Source organism: Aptenodytes forsteri, unplaced genomic scaffold (genome assembly GCF_000699145.1).
Source record: "Aptenodytes forsteri isolate BGI_AS27 unplaced genomic scaffold, ASM69914v1 Scaffold92, whole genome shotgun sequence".
Classification (NCBI taxonomy): Eukaryota; Metazoa; Chordata; class Aves; order Sphenisciformes; family Spheniscidae; genus Aptenodytes; species Aptenodytes forsteri.
The window spans coordinates 1153915-1180125 of NW_008794581.1; the positions used below are offsets into that span (position 1 = coordinate 1153915).

At 39.1% G+C, this 26211-nt stretch overlaps 1 protein-coding gene across 2 annotated transcripts in view; it reads right to left on the reverse strand.

The window, feature by feature from the left end:
• LOC103893370 (microtubule-associated serine/threonine-protein kinase 4) overlaps positions 1–20440 on the reverse strand; it is a 175890-nt gene extending 155450 nt beyond the window's left edge. For both annotated transcript variants that reach the window (XM_019470261.1, XM_019470260.1), the window contains exon 1: positions 20410–20440. The gene's annotated coding sequence lies outside the window, so the exon portion shown is untranslated. The remainder of the gene's footprint in view (positions 1–20409) is intronic.
• Positions 20441–26211: the final 5771 nt, after the last annotated feature.

Consider the following 26211-nt stretch of genomic DNA (forward strand, 5'->3'; position numbering starts at 1 on the left):
CCAATGGCCTCCTGGCCTGTATCAGAACTAGTGTGGCCAGCAGGAGTAGGGAAGTGATTGTGCCCCTGTACTCGGCCCTGGTGAGGCCGCACCTCGAATCCTGTGTTCAGTTTTGGGCCCCTCACTACAAGAAGGACATCGGGGTGCTGGAGCGTGTCCAGAGAAGGGCAACGCGGCTGGTGAGGGGTCTGGAGAACAAGTCTTCTGAGGAGCGGCTGAGGGAACTGGGGTTGTTCAGCCTGGAGAAAAGGAGGCTGAGGGGAGACCTCATCGCTCTCTACAACTCCCTGAAAGGAGGTTGTAGCGAGGTGGGTGTTGGTCTTTTCTCTGAAGTAACAAGTGATAGGACGAGAGGAAATGGCCTCAAGTTGTGCCAGGGGAGGTTTAGATTGGACATGAGGAAAAATTTCTTTCCTGAAAGAGTGGTTAAACATTGGAACAGGCTGCCCAGGGCAGTGCTGGAGTCCCCATCCCTGGAGGTATTTAAAAGACGAGTAGATGAGGCACTTAGGGACATGGTTTAGTGGACATGGTGGTGTTGGGTCGACGGTTGGACTCGATGATCTTAGAGGTCTTTTCCAACCTCAATGATTCTATGATTCTATGATTCTATGAAAGACTTCTCTTCCATATCAGTTAAGCAGTTTAATATTATGCTTTCAAGGCCCCCTTCTTCTGCAGTTGTTGACTATGCTTGCTTTTCCCTTAAATGATGGTAACACACAATAATACCATTAACAGTACACATGCCTCTGGCTTTCATTAGTCTTTAACATTTAATAGCAATTACACTGAGATAATACGCAAGTCAGTGCATCCTTTGGTTCTGCATACACTATTGGCTAATATTTCCCAAAGGTACTCAAGTTAGTTATCAACGCTCAAAGAACGACAACAACGGACACCTTCTTTCTGTGACAGTCCTTAAAGCAAAGATCATTTAATCTGAATTTCTATCATCTAATCTGCTTAGCACACCAGTTCAGACATTTATGCTTTTCCAGTAAACACCATCTGTTTAGCAATGCTTATGTAAACATACAGCATTCATTTTTTTTCCTTTCAAACAGGAATTGTTTTGAAATCATAACACAAAAAAGTGTTCCTTGCTTTAAAAACAGTCATCAGAATCTACTGAATACAAGACTAAAGAATACCAAAATTGTAATATCAGCATAAAGCGACTTATGATTTGTCCCTGATTTTCTGTTGGTCAGGTTTCTCAACCTGCAAGTTAAGGACAACACCTACCTATCTTATGGGGACGTTGTGAGATTTAGCTGTATACCATGCTTTGGAGATAAGCAGCAGTGAAAAGGCCTGAATTTACCAATACTTTAACAGATTTCAAATTTTAGCATGGGCTAAACAATTTCAGAATGACAATTTATTTAGTATATTTTATCTTGACTTATTTTTCCAATTATTAGATTGTAAAACTCTTACAACATGGTTTTGAAAATGGAAATCATGATGCCTTCATCATCCTGGCACTCAGTTACTATTTGGTCTCTGGTCCCTTCTTCCTCATGAGGAGAAAAATGAGTACACCTTAGGGATAGAATTAATTTTGTTCACTGCAGCCTTCATACTGCAATCTGTACTTCCACAAGTGATTGAGAGGCCTAAGAATAGCTTCAAAAAGTCACAATGACAGAAAGAAATGCTTTTGTCCACATTTTCTATGTAAGTCAAGTTGCTGTTTCTTGCGCTTAAAAAGAAAAGTTGAAACTTCTATTTGCCAGTTTTCAGGAGCACACTGAATTCCATCCCCATGACCATCTATCCAGTCTGCATCCTCCCAGAGGGTCTATCAGACAAGCGCTTGTGATTAGTAGTTCTGAAGTGTAATCATAGTCCCTATAAAGTAATCTCTAAGTGAAATGCACCTATGTCACAGTTACTAGCAACACTCATCTGTGAAAGTCAGCTGTATACACTAAGTGGATAGGTATTCCAGTCACTGCATGAGAATTACAGATTTCTAACTGAGAAGGGACAATTTTTTCCTCAGTTTAGTCTTGTACTGCACAACCTGTAAAAGGATGAGAAAACATTAGCAATGTATGTGTATATATACACATATGTATATACATGCATATATATAACATGCATCTATACAGCACTGTCTCCAACATGTGATAACTTTGCATCCTCTCATGTCAATGGGAAAACTTAAGATCTCAGGACCTAGTGTTAAATAAACAGCAGTACACCATGACACCACAGCAGCTCTCTCAATGGATCAGCTTCTAGTACCCCTGCTTGTTCAACTGTCTGCCTTCTTTTCCTGCTATATTCAAAACTTAGCTTTATGAAATTCTCTCAGATGAGCAGGTAAGTAATTTTACCATCTGATTGAATGTTCAAACCTGAGACACTGCAGAATTCTCTAGCAGGTGGAAAGCGAAGTTACAAATCTGAGAACATTCAGGATCCTAACAGCTGCTTCATCGGTAACGCTAGTTTCTAAAGAAGTTCTAGCAGGAACGATGCAGAAGCAGTTGAATACAACACTGCTTCTTGGCATCAGTGAGATGCAAAACATAACACTAAAGAAATGGGGTAAAAAACTAAGCTGAATCTCTTTTTTGCATTCTTTCCAACACAGGATGTCTGGGCACATTATTAAGTAGCCACAAAAGCCTGAAATATGAATATACCAGTTTGTTACCTCTGGCTGAAGTCAGACTGACCAACGCAACGTGTGTAAAACAAATCTCGTGCTTCAGCCATCTGCCAGAAAGGGTCAAGAAGTATTCTTTTTATTGATGTGTAACTAGCCAGTTTATTCTGGGTTGTTCTGTTATTTACTGCATACTTTCTCCAGAAGTCTTTGAGATAGGCCACAGCTAAGGAAGCAATACCAGATGGTGAAAGGAATCCTTTTTCTTAGATGCCTGTCTGGTATGTCTCACTCATATGCTCAGACTCAAAATAATTGCCCAATTTGCAATGGGCAAGGAATTTTTCATCTTGGTCAGACTATATGAGGGAGAGGAGAGTGGCTGTCTTCCATTTGTTTCCCTGGGGAAGGGAGGAGAAGTGGGTGAGGATGATGGAAAGTGTTTGCATTTGCCCATACCTGGGAGCTCAGTTTGCACAACGGGCTCAGCGTGACATGCCAAAATAAATGCCTCGTCACTGCAGGGCAATGGTTAGACTTTGGTAGAATCAGCATGTTCTTTCATTATATGTGTTCAATATACGTCAGCCCATAGCACTATAAAGTCACAGGGCAGGGGGATGACTGTTTGGTACCCCATGACAGAAAGACATACTAGATGACCCCTTCCAGTGTTAAGTTCTGCAAGTCTCAACATCATGGATCTATTGACATTTACAGGCATACCCATAAATCTGACCCTGGTAAGCAATTTACAATAATGCATTTTATTAATGTGTCACTGGAATACATGGTAAAAGCCCAGGCGGTCTTACAAAACACTTTGCCAGAACCTATTTAGAGCTGTAATTCTTACTATTCTGAAAGGGATTTGTTTTTAAATTATAGTTTTAAAAAGCACTCTATTAAATTCAAATGTATTTTTAATAATTTTTTATAAATGAGTTGCATATTCTGCTGATAGCTCTATGGTATTGTTTATATTACTAAACAAAGGAATAGATCAAAAGAACATGTTTATTAGCAATGTTAATTAACCATTAAAAAACCATAACTGCTGTGTAGACCTCTGGCAAGTAAACCCAGCAACTGGTTGTCACATTAAACATCTTAACTAAAACCACTGATCCTAAAACACTGCAGACAAAAGGAATCAATAATGTGCACCAGCCAAGATCTGGCAAAATCTCTCTGCAACCTCGCTCACTCCACTCCTCCACAGTGAGTTTCAACAGATAGTTCTGAAATTTTCCCTGCAGCCAGAATAGCCACCTCATATGCAGGAGCAGATGATTATAAGTTAAAGTGGGACTGCTGCTGGCTGGTCTTGCAACATTGAGAGCTCAGAAGACAGATAAAAATAATGAAGGTATCTGGCCGAAAAGTGAAAGAGAAGCTCTCTATTCTTTGTCTAAATATCATTTGGATCGTTATTAGAGATGACAGAAAAAAACCAGCAAGAGGTGCCATCTAATGCAATGCATTTATGTAGCCTTCCTCATATTTCATCACAGTCTCCCATCTCCCTTTATTAGGCAGCATCATTTTTGCACCTGCCTGTGAAAGCTCCAAATTAACATTCCATACAAAATTGAAAGCTCAACCAATACAACAGCACACCTTTTGTAAAATTTTTTTCTTCTGGAAAACTCCCAGAATAGCTACTTCAGGTTGAAACAACCTCCTACCATATTTCACATACTATAAGAACTTAAAAAAAATCCTAATCTGAAATTAGAACAATAAAAGTAGCTCAACTAACAAAGTCTATTGTCAACAGACATGAGGCTAGTATCAAAACTGTAAAAAGCTTGAGAAATCAGGCTTTAATAATAATTGTGGTCTCAATCAGCACTGCCTTTCAATACAAAAGAAACAGCCCTAAAAAAATTAGAGGCAAAAATAGATCTACTTCTTGAAGAGTTCTACATTACAGAGAGTTTAAACAGTTGCGTTTTTTTTAAATTCAAGAGCCTTGTTACACAGGGATAATCCAAACCCAGGCTCTTAATGAGCATTTGTTTATCTGGTCTTTATTTAAGCTGTATTTCAGTGCTAACTGATGCCATTTAACTTTCCTGTATTTATTTTTCCATCAAAAGAAATACATTGAAAACAAAAAAAATCTTCTATTGAATAGTTTTGTAAGATCATGATGGTATCTGAGTATCTTCTTCAAAAAGTTAAAGCACAAATAAGAAATTTCATTATTCTATAATCCAGCCTGCAGCCCCTCTCCCAACACCCTACACCTGCCTATCAACAACTAATATGTACCTAGAGAGTTACTAAGCTCTGTTTTGGCTGGTTGATTGATAACTGATTCCTTATTAAGGCCCCATCATGCACACAAATACATATATGCCTGTAGAAGCTTCTCCCCAACAGCTTTGTAAGGCTACCACATGTATGCCTGAATTTTTTTTAAAAATACACCTCCTGGTCTCTCTAGATAGTCATTAGACAAACAGGGGTAGGCAAGCGCTCTGAACAGAGGTGAGCAGCAGAAATAGAGCAGCCAGTGTTTCACAAAAAACACATAAAAAGTTTGAAGTTTGTTGTCATTTTTTAATCTTACACTTACATAAAGCCATATACACATTTCCACAGGGAATTCTGTCATTACAGACAAGCACAAATGAATAATCTGGTCTGTTATGAGACAGTATTTTCTTCCATGAAAGCAGAATCTTAAAATATGGCATCAAGTTTCAGCAGAAAGTTTTGCCAATTAACCCCATGAAAGTAATGATACATTATAAAGAGAGCTAGAAGGAATTCAAGAGATCATCTTCTCCTTCCCCAAGAGAGGTCCATTATACCTATATTACCCCTATCACTCCAGCCAGCTGTTTGTCTCATCTGTTCTTAAAAGCTGATAGTGATTCCACAACACTCCCAGGTACTCCACTCCTCTGCTTCGTTATACAGAGACAGTAAATGTTTCAATGGTGTCTAAGCTGAATCCCCCTTGTTCCAATTTAAACACATTATGTCTTGCTTTACGCCCCAGTAACATAGAAAACAAACTTTTATTTCCTACTCATGGCAGATGTTCCACACACTTGAAGACTTTCACGATCACCCCTCAGCCTTCCCTTCTCTAGAGTAAATAACTCCAGCTTAGTAAGTATTTTTCCATAGATCATTCCAAGTTTTCAAAGCAGCTGACAGTTGTCATTTGTTCTCCAGCTGATCCATCTCAACACACAGCAGTCAAACCTAAATGCAGCACTCCAGCATAAGGTCTTGTAAGTTCTGTGTGGGGTAGAATAATGCTGCATGCCTTGCAGCTCAAAACATCAGCTTCCCAGCATGATGTACCCTCTCCCCGCATCGTTTTTCCCCCCAACAGCATCACATTGTGGAACCATTATACCTCTCAGATCCTCTTCTGCAAACTGACACCTATCCAACTATCTTGCATCTGAAAAGCTGAGTATTTTCTGCTGAAGTAAGAAGTCTCCAGCTTGTCCTATTTTACTTGGTGTATTTTCACCAGGTTGTCAGAATGATTTTGAAACCCCATACTGTTCCTCAATATACTTACATTCTTCCCAGCTTATTGTCTGCTGCAAACTTAATAAATACCATCTATTCCATCATCTAGGTCACTAATGAAAAATAATGACTAAAGCCAGTCATCCAGGTTTCTTACACCTGCAGCCCAGTGTAATTTCCTGCTTAGTGTCTAGCCTACATGCAATACAGCAAAAGGTTCTCAAAAGTGACAATATCCCCACTCCACACCCTCCACCCACCAAGACAGATTTGCTGGATGCCTTACTGGTAAAACTTGGCTAAAAAAACCAAAACAAAGTTCAGATTTATAGAGTAGTAATCTAAAAGCTTTCTGATTTAGATATATATAGATACATTCTTGGTACTTCTGCCAGCCTCATTTCAACCATAAAAACAGCCGTATTTTTAAACGTAAATGAAAACATTTTAAGTGTCTCTTAGCAGAATCTAGGAGAGAAGCATCCACAAAGTATGACAAAGATCTATAAAAACTCATCTTCAGCAGCATCTCAATGATACCAAGAAGAATCACAGAATAGTTGAAGCTGGGTCTTAAGGCCATACCCACACATGGATGTAGAACATGCCTCATTTAATCCCATTTCCATCACATGCTGTGTTGAAGTAGGATGTGTGTCTAGTTGCCTGACTGCAAAATAGTACCATGTAGCAGAGTGGAAAAAAGCATTCCCAACGTTTATGTTCCCTGCACAACCTTTACAAAGGCACAGTTGAGCTTTTCCATTCAGGCTAGAACAGCAAGAACTTGTTTGTTTCCAGCGGCATGCTCAGCCCCATGTTAGGGACACCTGGGATAGCATGTTTGTCTCAAATGCTATGCTTGCCTTCACTGCCTAGTGGCATGATCACACTAAACATTCATGAGTGAAACCACTGGGATAAGAGGAAATGTGCTTATATGCAATTACACTGTCTTTTGCACTGTGGCAACCAACATACAATTAATATAAAGAGACTCCCAAAATGCATGTCAGCCTTTTAGACTGTCACTCGCTCTCCCTGTGGCAGTTATCTACCATCCCTTTCAGGCAAGCATGGCAATATTATGGATCCACTTACCCCAGTACTCTTTCTGACCTTTTCACATGCCTGTGAGAGCCGTCACAACACACCTCAGTAAACCTCACAGGTCTAAGCTTGACCGGCTTACTAGGAAAAAACACGACAGAGAAGCAGAAACACTGCAATATTTGGCAGAAAGGACAAGAGGACAGAGATGGCAGAGAAGAAGAGCACATGGATGTCAGGAAAGTATGCTAATGCCGGGTTAGCTGCTGCCATGACTCAGGGAGCAAAATCTTGTTAAAGACTAAAGAGGCAGAACTGGCTGGTTAGCCCTTGCAGAACAGAAAGGTATCCTTCCAAAGCAGCATTTTCTTTCTCCAAACCTAGAAGAGCTCTGTCCTGCTGCCATCCATTCCCCGCCCCGCCTTTCCTTTTCAGCCTGTCACAGAAGCCACACACCTTCCTGCTGCCACGTTTTTGGCTGAAGTAACCTATTTGTTTCTGCAACCTCGTCTCACAGTGAGCCATCAACCCCTCCCCAAGCACTGCTCATGCTCCTTGCCCTTCATTTTAATCTCAGGAGCCATCACCCATCCTCCCATACACAAAGCACTTGGCAACCAGGTTCTTGGCATGCCTATCCCCATATGAAAACTACATTCACTGAGCGAGTCCTGCAAGCCTAAACCTGGCTCAGGATCCCTGCCTCAGCTCTCCACTACTCTATCCCAGAGAACATACCTGCAAAGAAGGTGCTTGGCTTTAGGCAAAGGCTGAAAATACAAATGGATGGAAAACCTCCAGTAAAACAGAAGTGTGTCAATAACTGCATTCAGTCAACAAAACTTCATTAAGAGGGTAAACAAGACCCTTAACTCCCATGGGGAGAGGGAGAAAGTCAACAGGGCCTAGAAATTTTAGGCAGAGACAGAAGTGGTGGTAGAGGCAAAAATGGCCACAGCCACAAACATTATGCAGTATGTTCACAAGGAACTAACGAACAAGAAACAGCCAATGTGACCTAACTATAGAGCAGGCACCACTCCCCACCATGGACAACCGAGGCCCTGACAGTGAGCACACGGTGCCTCCTGCTGCCACACTGTACTCCGGCTGCTTTAAAACTTTTAAGTTTGTCTATGGACCATGGACACATATTCCTCCCCAAGATCAAACCAGCCTTCCTCCTACTCCAACTCTTCCTGCAGCTGTCTCACCTGTTGCTCCTCAGGACTATAGTGTAAAGCCTTCAGAGGAAGATGCATCAGGATTGTTAGCATCTCCCAGTTCGTTAAGACCTCTGCCAGTGAGGACATGACTGCTTTGCTGCTCCTCCGAGATGCAACTGTTGTCCCTGGTCCTCCAGAAGAAAGCATTCATCTTCTGAAATTTTGTCTGACTGCCAGTCCCTCTCACATGCAGCAGCAACCTCCTGATACTGACACTGAAGTAGCTTTTACTCTTCTTATGGCACAGGTTAACAAGCAGAATCCATTCCTCAGGGCTCCAGGCTGGCATTTTTAGGAGAGCAAAGGATTGCTGAAAGGATAAGTTGTAAAAAGGGGAAAGAAAGGGAGACAATCATGAAGAGCTAAAAGGTTCAGAAAGGGGCCCATCATGGGGAGACTGACACAGAAGGTAGGGTGGGTATAAAAAAAGACTAGCGGATATGAAAGCTTAGTGAAAGAGGAAGGTGAGAGCCAAGAAGGATTGTGGGTCATGGACAACAGCCAATATAAAGGCACAGATACCATCCAGCTCTTGACATAGCAAAGGAAGCACATGAGGACATTACACAAACTCAGTGGTCCAAGAGCATTTTCCTAGTACACGTCCTCTGTACACACTCATTGTTTGGTCTCTTACTTCCTCATCAGGGGTAGGAGTACATCAGATTAACAGCCTCCAGAGGATCTTCCCCTTTGGCTTCATCCAAAATAAATCTCTAGGGTGCATGTAATAAACAGTACAGTATGAAAAAATGTAGTAGTACACTACTGCAAACTAAGAGGCTAATATTACAAAGTTTCTACACAGCTACTTTTTCAAGTGGTCTTTCCAACATTTTTATCCCAAGCTATGCAGCAACTAGGATGAAGATCTTGACTTGGAGTTCTGGAGGAAGCCAGCACGTGGCAGGAGGTTTCATTTGCTCCTCAGAAGATACTGAAGCATTCTGCATAAACAGGAGTTTCCCAGATGCTTTACGGCAAGGCATATAGCATTGTGGTAGTCCAGCCAAATGACAAAGAAACTGCAGATAACAAATAGATTAATATCCTTTATGATAAGCAACAGTACTGGTTTAGAATACTGACAGTAATAAAAAAATGTTCAAATTTGCATTTCATAGGAAAGAGGAAGAAGTCTTCTTCTAAGACAAAACAGAAGCGTCTCATTGGGATTTCATGACCCTAACATCTCTAGGAAGTCAGCCTATACTTTACATAATGGAATGGCAATAATACTGAAAATTTCAAGGGGAAGATCTGTAATGCCAGAATGCCTGCCGAAGACACAAGGCAGGCAGATCCCTGATGTTCAGCAACTGCCTCTTTTACCCCAGAGCAGATATTTAGAATACAGGTGATGATATTGCTACCAGAGGAACAAATATATTGTGCAGAAACCTGAGTGCTTCTTTCCTTAAAATAAAACCAAATATTGATAGGTTATACCTCACCTTTAATCTCCACCAAAAAAAAAGAAAGAAAAATGTATCATTAGAATTCTTTAAGCAGAGCACAGGTTCATCAATCAATCATGTAATCTCCCTAGAGCCCCACCATGACCCCAATCCTACAGAGGCTAAATATGTGCAAGCTAGAAATTGCACGGCCTCAGAGAGCTCCCTCTGTAGATTAAGAGATTATTCAAACCTTTGTAGCATCAGAGCCAAAAAAAAAAATCAATTCATCAATACAGCATAGGGCAGCCTGGATCATGCAATTCATGAGGACATTACAACTCCTTTGTGACAAAAAATTCTTTTTGACAAACTTCAAGTTTTCCTTAACTGATGAAAACTGGACTTCCCAAAATTAATGCCATTGGGAAAAAACAAACAATGAACAAGAAGCTGTTTCAGTATGTCAGATTTTCAAGGTTTACTATTTGAAATTCAAGCTGTGCTGGCTAGCAGTGATTACCCACATGATGTTCTTCTGCCAGTTTTCTCACTGGGTAAGTACTTTCTCAGACAGCAGAATAAAAGAGGTGGTTATATAGTCATTTGTCCTTTTTGTGTACGTCATACAATTTTGAAGTTTTACTACAACAAATATCAAAGAGAAACAATTTTACTCACTCACAGTGCAACTTCTGTTCACAGAACGAACGAGAGGACACAGCCAATGCTAATTTAAAAATACTTACAGCAAGTATCTTTCCAAAATATTTGTTATTCAACATGCATCTATCACATTTGCCACTGAAAGTCAGAATTTAATCACATAATTATTGCGCGCACAAACTAAGTCACCCCTAGACCACAACCTGCTGCTCAGATCACTACTCCCTTGCCTCAGCAGGTCACATTTCCAGCCATTAAATTCCCCTAGCATTTTCCCTCTGCTCTTGCTATGCGCTTTGCTGCTTCTATGCACACAGAAACACTGCAAACACCACAAACTGCCGGTTGAACAGGTAATGCAGGGTACAAAGGCAGAACCAACAGAAACAGAGTAGTTCAGTGAAAAAGGCCGCAAGCTGAAAAGGCTGCTCAGGGGAGCTGACTGTCACAGGGAAGAGCAAGAACAGTAGGTTAGCCAATTTGTCAGACCTCCATCCCATTACTCTTTTTTGCCTCATTTTGTCAGGTTCACTATTCAAGTTTTAGTAGTGAACTGATGAGGTCTTTTCTACTGCTATTTCTTTGTAGAGATTTAATTATTTTAGGACCTTGGCACCTGCCTTCACATCGCCAGCAATCCATTAGCCATGAGATCTGGCCCTCAAACATCTAGGCTGAACCTCATGCACTACAGAATAATTATTTGCATGTATACAATTATTTAAAATATTTAAAATTTCATATAAACTGTTCTACTGCAAAAATATTTTTTAATTTAGGCAAAGCGTGGAGGCACCCAGATACTTGATTTTCTTTACTCCCTCCAAGAACCATGTGGTTCCCCCATCCTGAAATTCTGCAACATTCCTACAGGACCACGACTTGACTCTAGAGGCTGATTTAATTTTGCTTTTTCCCCGTGGCTTAATCTGATCACAATTTTGATAAAGAATTACTTAAAATTATTTTTCATTCTTGACCCTGACCTGTCCTTGCCTAAGTAGCCAAAACAAAATTCCAACAGGGCATAGCACACCCAGAGCACTGTGGAGAGGCATGGTACCATGGTCAAGCATGGGTCAGGTGATAATTTACATTACTTAGACACCACAGCACTCAGAACAACAGTAGATAAATATCACGTTACACAATTAAGCTTTAAAACCTGAACGCCTCATTTTCTAGACACCAATCCTCCAGGTAACCATGTTATTTCAATAAATTTTGTGATGTTCTGGGCCTTGTAAACATATCTATGTGATTAAAGAATATAATGGACAACACCGGATGAACCTATGTCCCATTACTACAACAAAGAATAGTTTTAAAATACACAAAAAAAGTCATCACTACCTCACTTGTTTTTGTATGTATACACAAAGATTGTGTGATGCACGCACACAAACAGATGAGCATGAATTTACCAGCAACAAGGTTTCACAAAGCTTTAAAATATTCTCAGGCAGTGTACACATCTTTCACTGAAAACGGACATGATGAATTACATTAAAACAGATGGCTCCTTTCTCTAACGTGATGTGATAAATTGTGAAGAGAGGACATCACTGTGTAAAACCCACACATGTACTACTAAAACGTGAGTCAAGAGACAATATGCAGAGATATGTAATAGTATTAATATCGGTACAAATGCAAATGGGCCTGTGAAAGCACCAAAAGAAACAACAGAACAAGATTAAACAGAATGGCCTACACTGATACCCAAGGACACAACTAACAGCAATAAAATACCAAGGGATGTGTGGTTTACATCAAAATCAGGCCTGTGCTCTCCACAGCACAAAGGACTCATCTGCTGAAGACCCTGCACTGACAACAGGAAGATGACAACAAGGCTACACAGCACACTGCACGTGCCATTACTCTTCCCATTAGCCCAACACAACTTTAAAACAAGGAAACACAGACAATGGGCAGCAGACTTGCATAAAATTTATGGAGGCTGAGTAAGCAAGATTGTGAGGGAAAAGGATCATGCTACGGTAACTGTTGGCTCCTAAAGCATACAAAAAACGTGTCCAAAAAGAAGTTTTTCATTGTCAATCACAAGGAACCCAAGAGATGTGATGAGGATACAACAGCTGGTGGTCCTTGTCCCCCATGTCATATGCAAGTGACCTGCCCAGTCACATAGACTTTGTGAAGTATTTGAATTCCTTGTTCAGAATTTGCATCAAAATCTCAATAAAACATACATTAAATAGATTTAGAGTTCGTTAACAGATCTCAAAAAAGTTGCCAGTGGGGGAATCTCCTTTCTTCAAAGGAGATTTTTTTTTTTTTTTACGAGTTCATAAAATTTTATTGTCTGGCCTGATGCTACTCAGCATTTTCATCAGTGATAAGGAAATTAGATTTAAAGCCACTGCTGAAAGTTCAAAGGTGAAACATTGAAGAAGTGATAAATATTGAGGGCAGAAGGTTGTTGCATATGTAGCAATCTAGATCTCTGGGTAATCTGTGCTCCTTTAAACAAAAATGCATTTTAATGACAAATGCAATGTTAATCATCTAGAAACTTAAGAGTGTCCGCTGCACTTAGGAAGCTGCCACTAAGAAAAATAACATAGGGGTGCTTAGAAGACATTGTTCTCCCAGTGTGTTGCTGTGACAAACGGTGCTGATGGAAACAGTAACACAGAGCTATAAAAGGAAGATAGGATTTTTATATCTACCTGTAGCATGAGCAAAACATCACAAAATTAGACTTGCAGGAAAAAAAAAAAATACCCTCAATGACAGTAGTAGAAAAACCCTGAAAGTTAAGGACTTGAATCTACTTAGTTTGTCAGAAAGACAGAAATGTGGTTATTGAGCACCATACAGTATACCGACTACAGTATCCTGCCACCAGGGAAAAAAAACAGCTAAACGAGCATGTTCTCGTTTAACACAGAAGCGCATACAGAAATAGTGCTAGTAACACTTAACACTAAAGCATACGCATCTTAAGAATCAAACATGGGCTATGGAGAATATCCATCTGAGCACAATCCATCCATATTAGAATTGAGAGATTCATTACCTGGCAACAATAATTAACCTACTCCGCTTTCCAAATTTAAGATAATGGTAATCTCCCAAATAGTTTAAGATGAAAAAGTGACTAGTTTTCTTTTCATGATTAACGCTTTGTTGTTTATTACAAAGGTACAAGATGAATATATTGGACACAATCATTTGAAAGTCCAAAGCAGAGTTTCAGCTTACTTTAAACTCAGATGAAGCTGAAGAAAACGAGCGGATAAAATGGAAATGAAAATTAAATGGAAGAAAAAAATAGCTGGTTCTACTTTCAAGGCTCTAAAGTGTAAGACCTTCTCAACTCTACCACAGCTTCCACACCTTCCAAAAAAGCCCTCTGTGTTTGACATACAGTTTAACAGTACTGTGTTATTTGCTGATATCAGAACAGTTATTCTTGACTGCGATACCAAAAAAGCCTTTTTTTTTTTTGCTACTATGCCTGAAAAACCCTAAACATGGATGCAACTAACACAACAGAAGAAAGTTACTCTTTTTTAGATATAATTTACACCAGCAAACTAAGTCTATTGCTCTAGCGCACAGACAAAGAGTGATAAAAGCATCCGATGCATATGTAATGGAAATGGAACTTTATGAATAGGTGGATTCTTAGCTAAGCATAAGCTGTACCCACAGTACAGACTGCACCACCCAAGCTATCCAAGTCTGGAGACAAAAAGGAATAGCTCCTGCCAGTCCTGGCTCACAAGCCTTCTTGCTCACTTCTTTTGTCCCCTCCACTTCCTGCCAAAGGTCAGCACACTGCAGAGACATGCAACAAGGACTTTCCTGGGGGCAACCTTTGCCTCACATCACTTGTCCAGGCACATCGAATTCCTTAAGCTGCCATCAGACAGAGTCTTCTATCAGCACACACTAATTTGCAGTAAAAACTCCTGCCAACAGAAGTTATGTGAGCCACAGCTATGGAGGCAGATACTCTAAAGAACAAACTGATCTAAATCTCTATAATTTCAGTGTAAAAATGGTACTTACCAAAATACTGACCTCAGGTCAACTTGTTTACTTCATCTCTACACAAATATAAACAGCAGTAGCAGCAAAGCATACACAGAAGAGAGCTACAGCAACATAAAATTCCACAGCATGAGGAACTCATTGCTCAGTTTTAGGTGTAACTCTTGATACGTGCTCTGCAGAAAGTTCTCTCAAAGCATTAAGTTTTTCTCCTGTAATAATTTTAATGGGATATTGCACATTATTGTAACTTAAGGCACTCAATTTCTCTCAGTGAACGTTAGATTGCAGAGACTGTGCACTTTCAGAGAAAAAATCCAAATAAGCTCTAAAACGTTCATAAATAGAGAAATAGAGAGTTTTTATTTTAACTAGGAATAGAAATTTTCTGTAACTTGAGTATCTCAAGACTGCATTTTGAATAGCTTTTATAATTAACATGGAAAATATTTTCTTTCTCCAAAATCTAGTATTTTTTATAGTGATCTGTCTAAAATTGTTTAGATAATATTTTCCAAAACTAGTCACTATTTTCCAGAACTTAAGTGAAGTTTCCGTCTTCAGCTATAATGAATCAAATTTGAATTTCTGCGCTTCGCAAATGATGTACTATGACATGAGCACTTTCAGCACAACAGTGCCCTTCTGCAAAAATACATTCAATGAAAAAAGCTGCAAAGCTGCATGCATAAGCATACACACAGGTCCTGAAACATACATACATAAGACAAAGGAAGTAGCAATCTTTCTTACATGTTTTGGGGTGCTTGAAGGCTTTTGTTTGTGTTATTTTTCAACTCTTCACAGTTACTCAAAATTAATTTTCTTGACTGTCTTTGACAGTTGTGCCCTTCAAGCCACAAAGAAGCCTATGCAATTAGGGAGATAAAACTCAGAAGTGGCTGTTGGGAGAGAGTTAGGCTTGTACAATCAATGTATTTCACTTTTGACGTTTCCTTTAGGTGCTCTGGCATCCGAGCTAGACACTTTTCCTTATCACAGGTCACCTATATACATGAACAATTTTTTTATAGATATATTTATCTGTAAGCATACATATATATGTGCACACAGAAACTGCCAATCAAATTCCAGTTTTGTCCACCTACACAATACTGGCCTCAGAGCTTTATTTTTTGGGGGAGGTACGGTTGGCATGATTTTATAATTCCATTCCACTAAATTTCTCATTCCCACTTTTTTCCTGAGGTTAACCGATAGTCCATATTTCTGATTGATGAAAACTTTCTTACAAAACTATTAACTTTCTTGAAACTTATTTAATTAAGCCCGTAAGCAAGCAGTGGTTTTAACTAGTGTTTCTCTTGAATTCTTGGCTGGTCACACTCTTATGTTGCTGTTATCCAAGGATATAAGCTGCTTCACTGTAATGCATAAATTAATTCTATGAAAATTCTGTGACCAACTTTGACATTTCCACAGGTGCAAGTAGATTATATAATCGCTGCTACTGAACTAGAGTCCACATTTTATAATTACTGAAATTAGTTTCAGAAATGTCAAGAGAAGGACAGATGCAGCAAAAATAAATACATAAAAGTTATCTAGCTCTGAATTAAACTGAAATTGACAGATTAAACAAAAGAAAAATGAAAGAGAACTGAGTTAGTCTGGAAAAGTCAGGTATTTTACTTCTAGGGCAGGTGCTTTAACCACTGAAGCGCTAAGGAAAGGAGGAACCTCCTCTACCTACCCGCTTACTTCTTTTTAAGTATTACTCTTTCTGAAGGCTCCTCTCCACCTCACAGAAGCTCATTGTTAATTCATTTTTAGGAGAAGGCCATTTTAAACCAGAATGTACCTACTTAAAGCTGAGGGTAATTTTTGTGCCACAACCTTTCATGCCCTGTCTCCCTGTAGTTTTCATTTTGCTGTACTCTGTGGGTATGGGAAGGAAACAAAAGAGGATAAGGACACTGATGACTTAAATTTAGTGATGGAAACTCACCTGGTTAACACACAACATACACTGACAGATCTTCTCTGGCTACCTACTACAGCTGGATACACTGCAAATGTGTAAAGGATAGGGATTTTTAGATGCAATCAGGCATTCTCTGGTTCATCAGAGGATCTGCATGCTTCATACACAGATATTAGCAACACTTAACTCTGCTCAAATTAAATCTGTATTTCTGGGTCTGGCTTAACATTAAGCACAAACGTCTCCCTTGGTATTTGGAAATGTTTGGTGAAAATAAAAAAATAAATAAAAATATTGTGACAACATATAAATAATCCATCCCTGTAGTGGCAGGGTGCAGAAATACACTTCGATATAATTTTCTGACAGAGTTGCAAAGTGGGATAGTAACAGCCATGCAGGTTTACAATCATGTTAAGCTTACATAAAGTCAGTTTTGCTGCCAGAGATAGCCTTAGAGAAAGCTCCCAGGCATTCATTCTGTCTCCATGCCACCATACCCTGCTGCCAGCAAGGCATTTGTGCAGCTGTCAAACACCCTGAAGAACCTGCATGAAGCTAGTTGCAAACTGGATCAGTTCTGCCTGTGTCCACACAAGCATTTGCGCCAGCAGAGCCAAAGGATGCTCTGAGGATGGAAAAGCTCACTTCTTTCTCAACCAGCACCTCTTATCTCAGTTTATGCCAACTATGCTAAAGTTAACTTTAACCTTTTAATGTGTTTTTGTCTCCAAATCTTTCTTTAGGAGTTGCTGTGTAACAACTATGTAAAATCAGAATTCGGTTTAATTGTAGGAGGCCCACAGAAAGCTTAACTTATTTCACGAGATCCAAAATGAGGCCCCACAGCCACAGACAATCTGGGGGAGAGCAGAAAAGCTAAGCCTCTCCCTTCTCCAAGTATCCTTCACTTTATGTCCCCAATCCCCTCCCACAGATCCCCCTAAAACACATTACATTTCCCATGACTCCTTTTCCAACCCCTCTAGATTCTTTCTTGACTTCTGCCACCACTATGCCCTTAACGCTTAGTCTTCTATTTCAAAACCAGGAAACAGAATTTCATACTACCTTGCCCTTACATCAGCTGAATCTTGTGTAACAAGAAGCAGGTAAGCTGTTGGTTTCCAGAGAAGTCTCTGTATTTGGACTGAGCAATGGTAACATAAATACGTTGGTGAAAACAGAGGGCATGTTTTTTAACTGAAGCCAGTTGGGCTTGTAGGTTGACAGCCACGGAGCTAGATCAGCTACTAGGTGGAGTACCTCCACACATGGCAAGAATGTATGTGCCCAATGGCACAAGCAGGGTATCCCTGGCACACAAACGGCAGATGAGGTTCAACAAGTAAACAAGCGTTGCCAACTTGCAGCAGGTAACACAATGTGTTGGAATGAATGCCACAGCTAATGAACTCAGAATAACAGCTACTGCACAGGTAGACTCCTCTGCTTACGGTTTTGCTGGCAGTAGGTCAGCATTGCCCTCTTTCACTGCGTATCTGATCAACTTAATAAAAGAAACCCAAGTACCACTTCTGGCATCAAGTTGAGCACATAGCTAAATATGTCCAAGAGCTCTGGTTGGCTCAGCAGAATAGGTAAAGAAAGGCTAGTAGTCCGCATCAGTCAAATACCACTTCTTTTCAAATTATCTGTTACTCAGTATGCTTCCTGCCAAATACCCACCTTTCCATATAATCATGTTATATATACCATATCCCATCTTATTGAGACTTAGAATCAGCAGCCTCCTTTATGTTGTCATAGAAAATGTATTTTAAAATTATCTGCATATATATGGAAAACACTCTGTATGGTCCAGTCAGTAGCCAGTCTAAAATAGGTATAAAAAAAATAATGCAGCAGATAGAAAAGAAAGCTTAAATATTTTGCACACTAGCTCTTTGAAACATACACATGGTGAGCCATAAGCAAGACACCTTTCCTCATACATCCCTCCTTCTTTTCCTCCTCTCATTGTATCATATAAGAGGATAAGAGGTCATTGCAAAGGGTGGGGGGAATGGCAGAAATCAGTACCAGTCATTCATCAACCCAAACCTCACTTTCCAAGCTTCTCTACTTGATCATCCCTGAAACAGCTCTCCCTATCCTGCTTAAAGCTGCATCCTTGGCGGGCCATTGACTCTGAAGCTCCAGGAAGCAAAGTCATATGCCTACCTGGAGCCATTCAGGACCTCTGGATGTTTGTGGCAATAAAAACATAGGACCTTTCACATTCTGAAATTCAGTCTTCATGTCAACATGCATATGACATGCAAATAGACCAGCTCACACACACAACCCCTGATGCTACAGCCCTTGCTAACCTCAGCACTATGAGCCCTGTTAACTAAGATAGCAGTATTAAAGATATTTTAAAATACCATCTGCAGAATCCTAAGCGCTTTAATAACTAGATGTCATAATGCTGATACGGGCCTATTCCTTTACTGTACTTTATTAAAGTCTCAGCAACATTACAGAATGCGCACTTACATCTCAGTGATCAGCTATAAAAATATGCGTATGAATACAATTGAGGTGATTGCTTTGCAGCTGTTTTTCAAACTTGGAGAAAAGTATCTAATAACGTTCAATGTCAAACATCATAGCAAGAGTAAGCAAGGTCATGGCTACGGATAAAAAAAAGAGCCTCAAGAGCCACTTTCTGCTCTGGCTGAAGTCAACAGGAGTTTAGCCATTAACTTCAACAGAGGCAGTCTTTCACCCACACAACAGCATCAGGTTAATATAAAGCACCAAGAGCACCAAAAGAAGGCACCAAAAATAATTTTCCTTAACTGTTTTTCTATCACTGCAATAATCAAATACTTGATGTGGAATAGTTCTATATTTTCTTGACTTTTCTTAAATACTGCATTTGCTTACTATTTAGTATAAGACTTTTCATGTGTCAGAACCTAAAACAACAAAGTCTTTACCAAGTCAGCAGATGTCCTACGAAGTACAGACTTCTGGAATGCCATTTAAGTCAGAACAACTGAGCACTTAACTGCACTTTCCCAGCAATTAGTTTCAGTTATTCACATACCTAACCTTACTATCACCAAAAGCTAGACAGCACTTTCAAGTTGAAAACAAACATAGAAAAATAAAACCAAATAACTGGTCTTCTGTGCAAGAGCTTAGGGTTCTACTCACGTGTTGTCACATTAACACAAGCTTATACAAGTACAGTGATAACCTTATAGTCCTAAGGTATTTTTTGAAAGGAAGTAGTAAGCGAACAGAGTTTGTTTCTTAAGACATTTTGCTATGTTCTTATCCCAATACTTCCTCAATAAATTACTAATAACGAACAAGAAATAAAACATACAAATAAAAATAAAAGCTTTAAAACCAAACAGCTCAAACACACTAGAAAAACAAAGCCAAGGTACAGAAATCTGAGCAAAGCACAACTAAACTACAGTATCTTGAGTTCATATTATTCTAACTCAGTAACAATTTATAAAAGAATATGAAGTCTTTACTTCCACTAATCAAAATAGTAGCTTAACGACCCTATACATGTAGTAAAACTCATCTATTCTTTGTTCCTACCTTTTCATTCACAGTTCTGGTCACAGAATTTCTTAAGGAAACAGTTTTACTTACATGTCAAATTTCATTTATATAACTCATGAAGAAACCAAATTTATTTGATTTTTAGCAAGAGAAATCTTCAATACAAAACAAAAGCTTCAACATAAGAACTTTTTGTCACTTTGGAAATCCCTCACAATAGCTCCTCTAGAAGGGGGGGATGAGCATAAAAAAGGTCACTGCACAACCCATATGTTTTCATCTACAATCTTAATTTCTTTGTATGTGTTTTAAGGCAGATCAACTGCCACATTTAACCTTCATTTTAACTGCCCTGAAAAGAAGACTAGCCTACTCAAAAACTGTCAAAACTACATACTATACTGTGAGCACAAGAGAAAAAAAACTGCATGTACTTACAAACTTCCTCTTCTTGGAAGGCTCAACTCCTTCTGCAACAGAAAAAAGTTACACTGTATTATTTTATTTTAATTGGAAGCGGCCTTTTTAAGACAAGTACTGTAATCCTCCCATCCACCAGTAGCATACAGATAGAAGTGGTGTATTTGGACTACAATAAAGGATGATACAGATTTTATATGCACCATCTTTCACTTGTTGCCTTCCATTCTTATTTGAAATATTAACATTAGCAATGGGAAAAGTCTAGGCCTTTTTGTAGCAGCAGTATTAGAATATTTCAAACAATAGATGGATGCTATAGAAAAGCCTTACAGTCAGAGCTATGATGCATTGGTAACAGTATTAAAATTTGCAAGAGTCAATGACAAAGATATACTAAATTCTTTCCAGCTTCCATCATTTGCAAAAGTTGTTAACAACAGGATCAAGACCTAAATAGGTGACCATCACCACCAAGGTTTCTACACTGTGTTCTTTAACCCAAAAAAGATGAAGTACATAACAGTTTGGTCAATTATAAATCATTATAATTTATTACAATCTTCTGCAAAGTACGAGCATAACAGAATCACTGTTGTACAAACATTTCTACAACTTTTGCTGACAACAGTTAAACTACTGTTTACGGGACTGACAAGATAGCCTGCTAGCCAAATGGAAATTGCAGACAAACATTTTACTACCATTATAGTGTAAAAGAAAGCCACAAGATCCATGAAGTCTGCCCATCAGAAATAAGCATAATATATATACCCACAAGTAGATGTGGTAGGTGCACCCACCCTGATAAAGACTGGGGGCTTTAAGACTGCTGCATCCTTACTTTTCGCGCCCTTACTTTCACACTTTTACAGCAGCAAGTGCTGACTGTCACGTACACACTTTGGGCCAGTAATTATGGTCACGTATACACCTCGGGTGAGGGGTAAGAAAGCCAAGGCCCTCAGTCAATTAGAATTGACCACAGATCAGATTCGACTAGGGTATAAATGGAGCCCCGCCAGAGGGCAAGTGGAGTCTGTCCTCCTCGGAGCAGCAGGTCTGCAGTCGGGGACTCTCCCCTTGGGTCAAGACGCCACCCAAGGAAACTCCTTGAGGTTGAGAGCCCTCATCATATAGGTGAGTGACTGTGCACATTTTGGATCCTCATTTCTAAAGCCAGTTATGCAATATTAATTCCTCATACACCATCCTGAACCTGTGGTTTACTGATGTCGTCAGAGTGTTGAAGCCTCGTTTCTAGTTAGTTTTCTGCTAAACAGTTTTGGTTTAAATAAAGTTCATTTTTTAATCTATCACATGCCTAATTTGATTTCGTGAGCCTCCATGACAGTAGATTATCTTATTGTATAAATCACAGAATAGCTGAGGCTGGAAGGGACCTCTGGAGATCCTCTGGTCCAACCTGCTCAAAGCAGGGCCAATTACAGCAGGTTACTCAAGGCCGCATCCAGTTGGGTTTTGAACATCTGCAAAGATGGAGACTCCACAACCTCTCTGGACAATCCTTTCCAGTGCTCAACTACCCTCACTTTTTTCCATTTCTCACATAAACTTATATTCTGAATGCTTCATTAGTTAAGTCTTCTTTGCAATCATGTCCAGCAGGGAATACCACCTGCGTTTAAACAAAGGGACAACTTGTCTGACCTAGAAGATACACAGACAGATACATTTAAAGCTGAAAAGCATCACGAAAGACAAAGTTGCATATCAGAATGATTCAAGTTATGTGGACGGATGTCTTTAGTCACTCAGTTGCATTATTTTATGTTTACTTTCAATATCCTCATGAAAGGCTGTTTTAAAGTATGTAACAGACACTCAGTTTCCATTCTAGAAGTTATCAAAGGGAATAATCACAAAATTCTCTTTCAAAAGTAAATGTATCTATTTATGCATGCTGTGTATGTATGCACGTTTATTTCACATATCACATGAAGTAAAGTTATAGGTATTGACCAGAAAATACACATGAAAATACAATTGAATGGATAAAAATAGTTCAGCCAGGCACCTTAGAAAAGGCCATAAGGGAATGAATAATTATGTATTCTTTAGAGACTTTAAATGGTGTGCAGTAAATAAAACCCAGGCTGCTAACTGAATGATAAGGATTAAAATATCAAGTAGCTGCTCAATTCCTGAGCACCGCCCATCCTGTTCACTGAATGAGGCAGGAAAAAATAGTGTGAAACAATGTAATTAGAGATCATAACGCAAAGGCATAGGAGAGCAGAATTAGGGGCCTTGGTAACAAATTCTGGCACTTCCTAGGAAGTTCCAGCAACTGTTCAGAATTCGCAATTTAAAACAACATCTTTTAGCATAACATGCTTACGTACAAAAGAACAGTTACACCTGCATACAATATTGCATTATGAAGCTGAGTAATTCCCCTAAATTTAAAACGTCACATTCATCATGAACAAAATGTAACTGCAATTTAGAACCCACGTACTTCCCTTTGTATGTTTTTTTTCTTTAATATTTACAATGCCATTGTGTTCTCTTTCTAACGTAAAACTTTACTTGTAATTCTAGGCACTGTCATACTGTAACGGAAAATGATTGCGGAAAAATGGCCAAAAAGTATGAGCAAAAAATCGTACTTGGTTTTGTATCCCATTTAACAGAGTTGTAACACATACTTTAAATTTGTTTCTTGTAATTCAAGTCTTTTTTTTTTTTTTTTTTTTAAATCAGAGTGTTTTGGTTACAGTTTATCATTATAACAGCACAGCAAATGACAGACACTGCCTTCTGTAGACACCTGAAGTCAGATTAATCTTTTGGCTCACTCTCACACATGCCATCCTGAAGCACCACTTTTGATTACAGAATAAGGTTCCATAAGAGATGATTCACTGTAACAACTTGCTGGTAAAGATGTTAAGAACTGCCAAGATCTTAATATGGCATTTTTTACTTTGTAGAAAAGTAAAAGTGAAGTAAAAAATGAAACAAAATATCAGGTATGTAATTCATACAGGAATATTTACAAAACATTGCAAATAAAGCATTTGTAAGGCTGGATTTTAATACAGTATACACATAAACAAACAAAACAAGGAATGAAATAAATATCCATTCTGGGTAATATCCATAGCCTCATTTTTCCTATATATCACAGCATTGATGTTAAAATGCAAAGTTACTTCTCTCATGCTTCTCCAGCTTGAGTACTCCCAAGACAAAAAAAATGCCAAAAATGTAGTAAACTGAAGCTTGTTTTTCTGTCTCAGATCAGGCTGAATTTTTACAGCTCCTACATGGTTTTTTAGTGTCACTTAGGACTCACCTGCCCCAAAGATTTTTGCACAGCCTGAAAAAATTGTCAGATTATCAGCTGTGTCAGTACAGACTTTCTTACTCCAGACAAGGCTCACCAACATTATGCTAGCTTTGTAGTACTACAGCAGAGCTCCACAGCTGGGTCTACACAAAGCAGCTAGGAAAAGTGTAAACATGCTCTACATGGGGCTAGCCTATAGCTTAGATTAGAGAAATTATTTATTTCCTAGGTACATAAAAACCATCCGTACCATTCAAAAACTAAAGATACCATTTCTACTCTGTTTCTCCCAGCTGTTTTACTCACAGCCACTGAAAACAGGGAAGCACTGAATGGTATACCATACCAAAAAACACTCAGTTCTTCAGGCTTGCAACGCTCCAGCTCAGAACTCAGTTACACTGCAAATGACCTATAATGGCTTCACAGTTTTCTAGCATTACGCTGTTTCCTTTCTGAAAGTCTTAATAAAACAGACTCAAAAGACAGGCTGTCCTGGTTCTGCTGCACAGCACCCAACACATATAGACTGCTGAAGGTAAAAAAATTAGTGGTGTCAAGACCTTCAGATCACGTACTTAGCAGGCAAGCCCCTGGATTATTAAAGAGAAAAAGATGCCTTCATTACCACTCTGCATGGTTCTCGGGCACCAGCTCTGCCCCAGAGGACAACACTATGCTCTCTTGCCCTTGCCCGACGTGGAATCCTCCTCTGGCCAGTTCGACTTGGGCTGGTTTTAGGGCTGTTTCATTCCACCGCAATAACACAAAGCAGACTTAATGGACCAGAGACTCTTGCCCTTGAGGCCCTCTGTGTCTCAAAAACTGCAGTCTGAAAACACAACAGACCTTGCCTCAGGTTTAAGAGATCTGTGCAAGTCTGTGCCAAATTGCTGTGATGTTGCATTAAGACCCATGTGTACTGAATTTAATTGCAGCTATCATTAATCAGTTCAAACTCCATACTCTGTGCATTTTACTATCAATAACATGGTTTTACAAGCACAGATGCTTTTTGAGTATTTCAGTAGTTATGATTCTTCTTCTGGTCCTACATATCTATAAGACACTTGAGCATGGACAAGTTTAGTCAATGCACCAGCGTGCAGGTATCCAGCCTTATAAAAAAACCACACTGACTGAATAAAGCACATTGAACTTTTATTCTGGGTCAAAGTCTTCACCTCACTAACGAGAAACACAGTTTAAATAACAGAAGGTTATTTAAATAAAAAGGTTTAAATGACAGAGGTGACTTAGAAAACACTAACTTCATCTCATTTCTTGTAAATATTACCAGCAAATTACAGAAAATTTAAAATATTGAATTTCCTCCCCTATACAGGAGGAAGAAAAGATGCCATTAACTTATTGCTGGGTTCAATTTTAAAGAATCAATAAAAAGATGACACATTTATAAGCTGCTAAAGACACAGCTAATGTTGTCAATACAGGTTGGTTTTAGAACCACAGTAAATTTGCTTCATCTTCCAACAACTATTGTAATGTTCAAATATTCAAAAAGTCTTATCTTGCAGAGTTTTCAGTTGTGCATGTAGTAGTCTGAAAAAAATGAACCTTTTCAAGACAAATTTCAGCAATGCATTCTTCAGCTGGGGAGGTGTTAAGTATGATAAGATTAATATGAGGGGTTTTTTTTACACTGTTGCTCTACACATCCATCACAGGCTGTAAGCATCTGAGGGCTTTCTGGTAACGTGTGTTAGATCTTAATACACTGTATTAAGAACAGGTTAACATTGTAACATTAACACTGCATTAATAACAGTAGGAAGGAAAAAAAAAAATCAGCAATGGCACACAATTCACCTTCTTATAATCACTGACAGCAAGAGTTACTGCTTTGAGGGATGAATTTGAAGGATTTTCTTTTTAAGCAATTACTATGTTTTTGCTGAAGAAAAGTTGGGGGATGACAGAGGATCTTGCATTTGGATGTGGGAATAATGAAAAAAACAGGACAAGCAACATAGTATGGGATTGTTTTGATCTATCAGGGAAAGGGGTTGCACTGTGCAAGGGCTTTTTACAAGCTAATCTTGACCTCTTTGTAAGATTAATGTATCAAGCCATTATATTAATCCATTCTAAATACCTTCTAAGCGAGGCAGTGGCGGGTTATGCTTTTTATTTGATTGCTTCCAACTTTGCCAACATTCAGGTCTTCAGTTTCACAGAGCACATTACCCAAGGGGCTCAGTGTGGAGACAGATCAACCACCTCAAATGCACCAAGTGCTAGTGTCTCATGCCAAATGTGTCTCTCCTGCTGTAATTTTGTTTCTCTGTCAAAACTGTCCTTTGTTCTTATGACAACTTATAATGTTTCCTGGTTCCAAGAACAGGCAGCCTCTGCCTCAGAAATGGTTTTCTATTAACACTAGGGTTGAATTTTAAGAGTGGCTATTGACTTTAAAATTTCCAGTTCAAGACAGGATTAACCAATTTTCAAAAAGGTGCAGAAAGGTGTTCAGCTATTCCTTT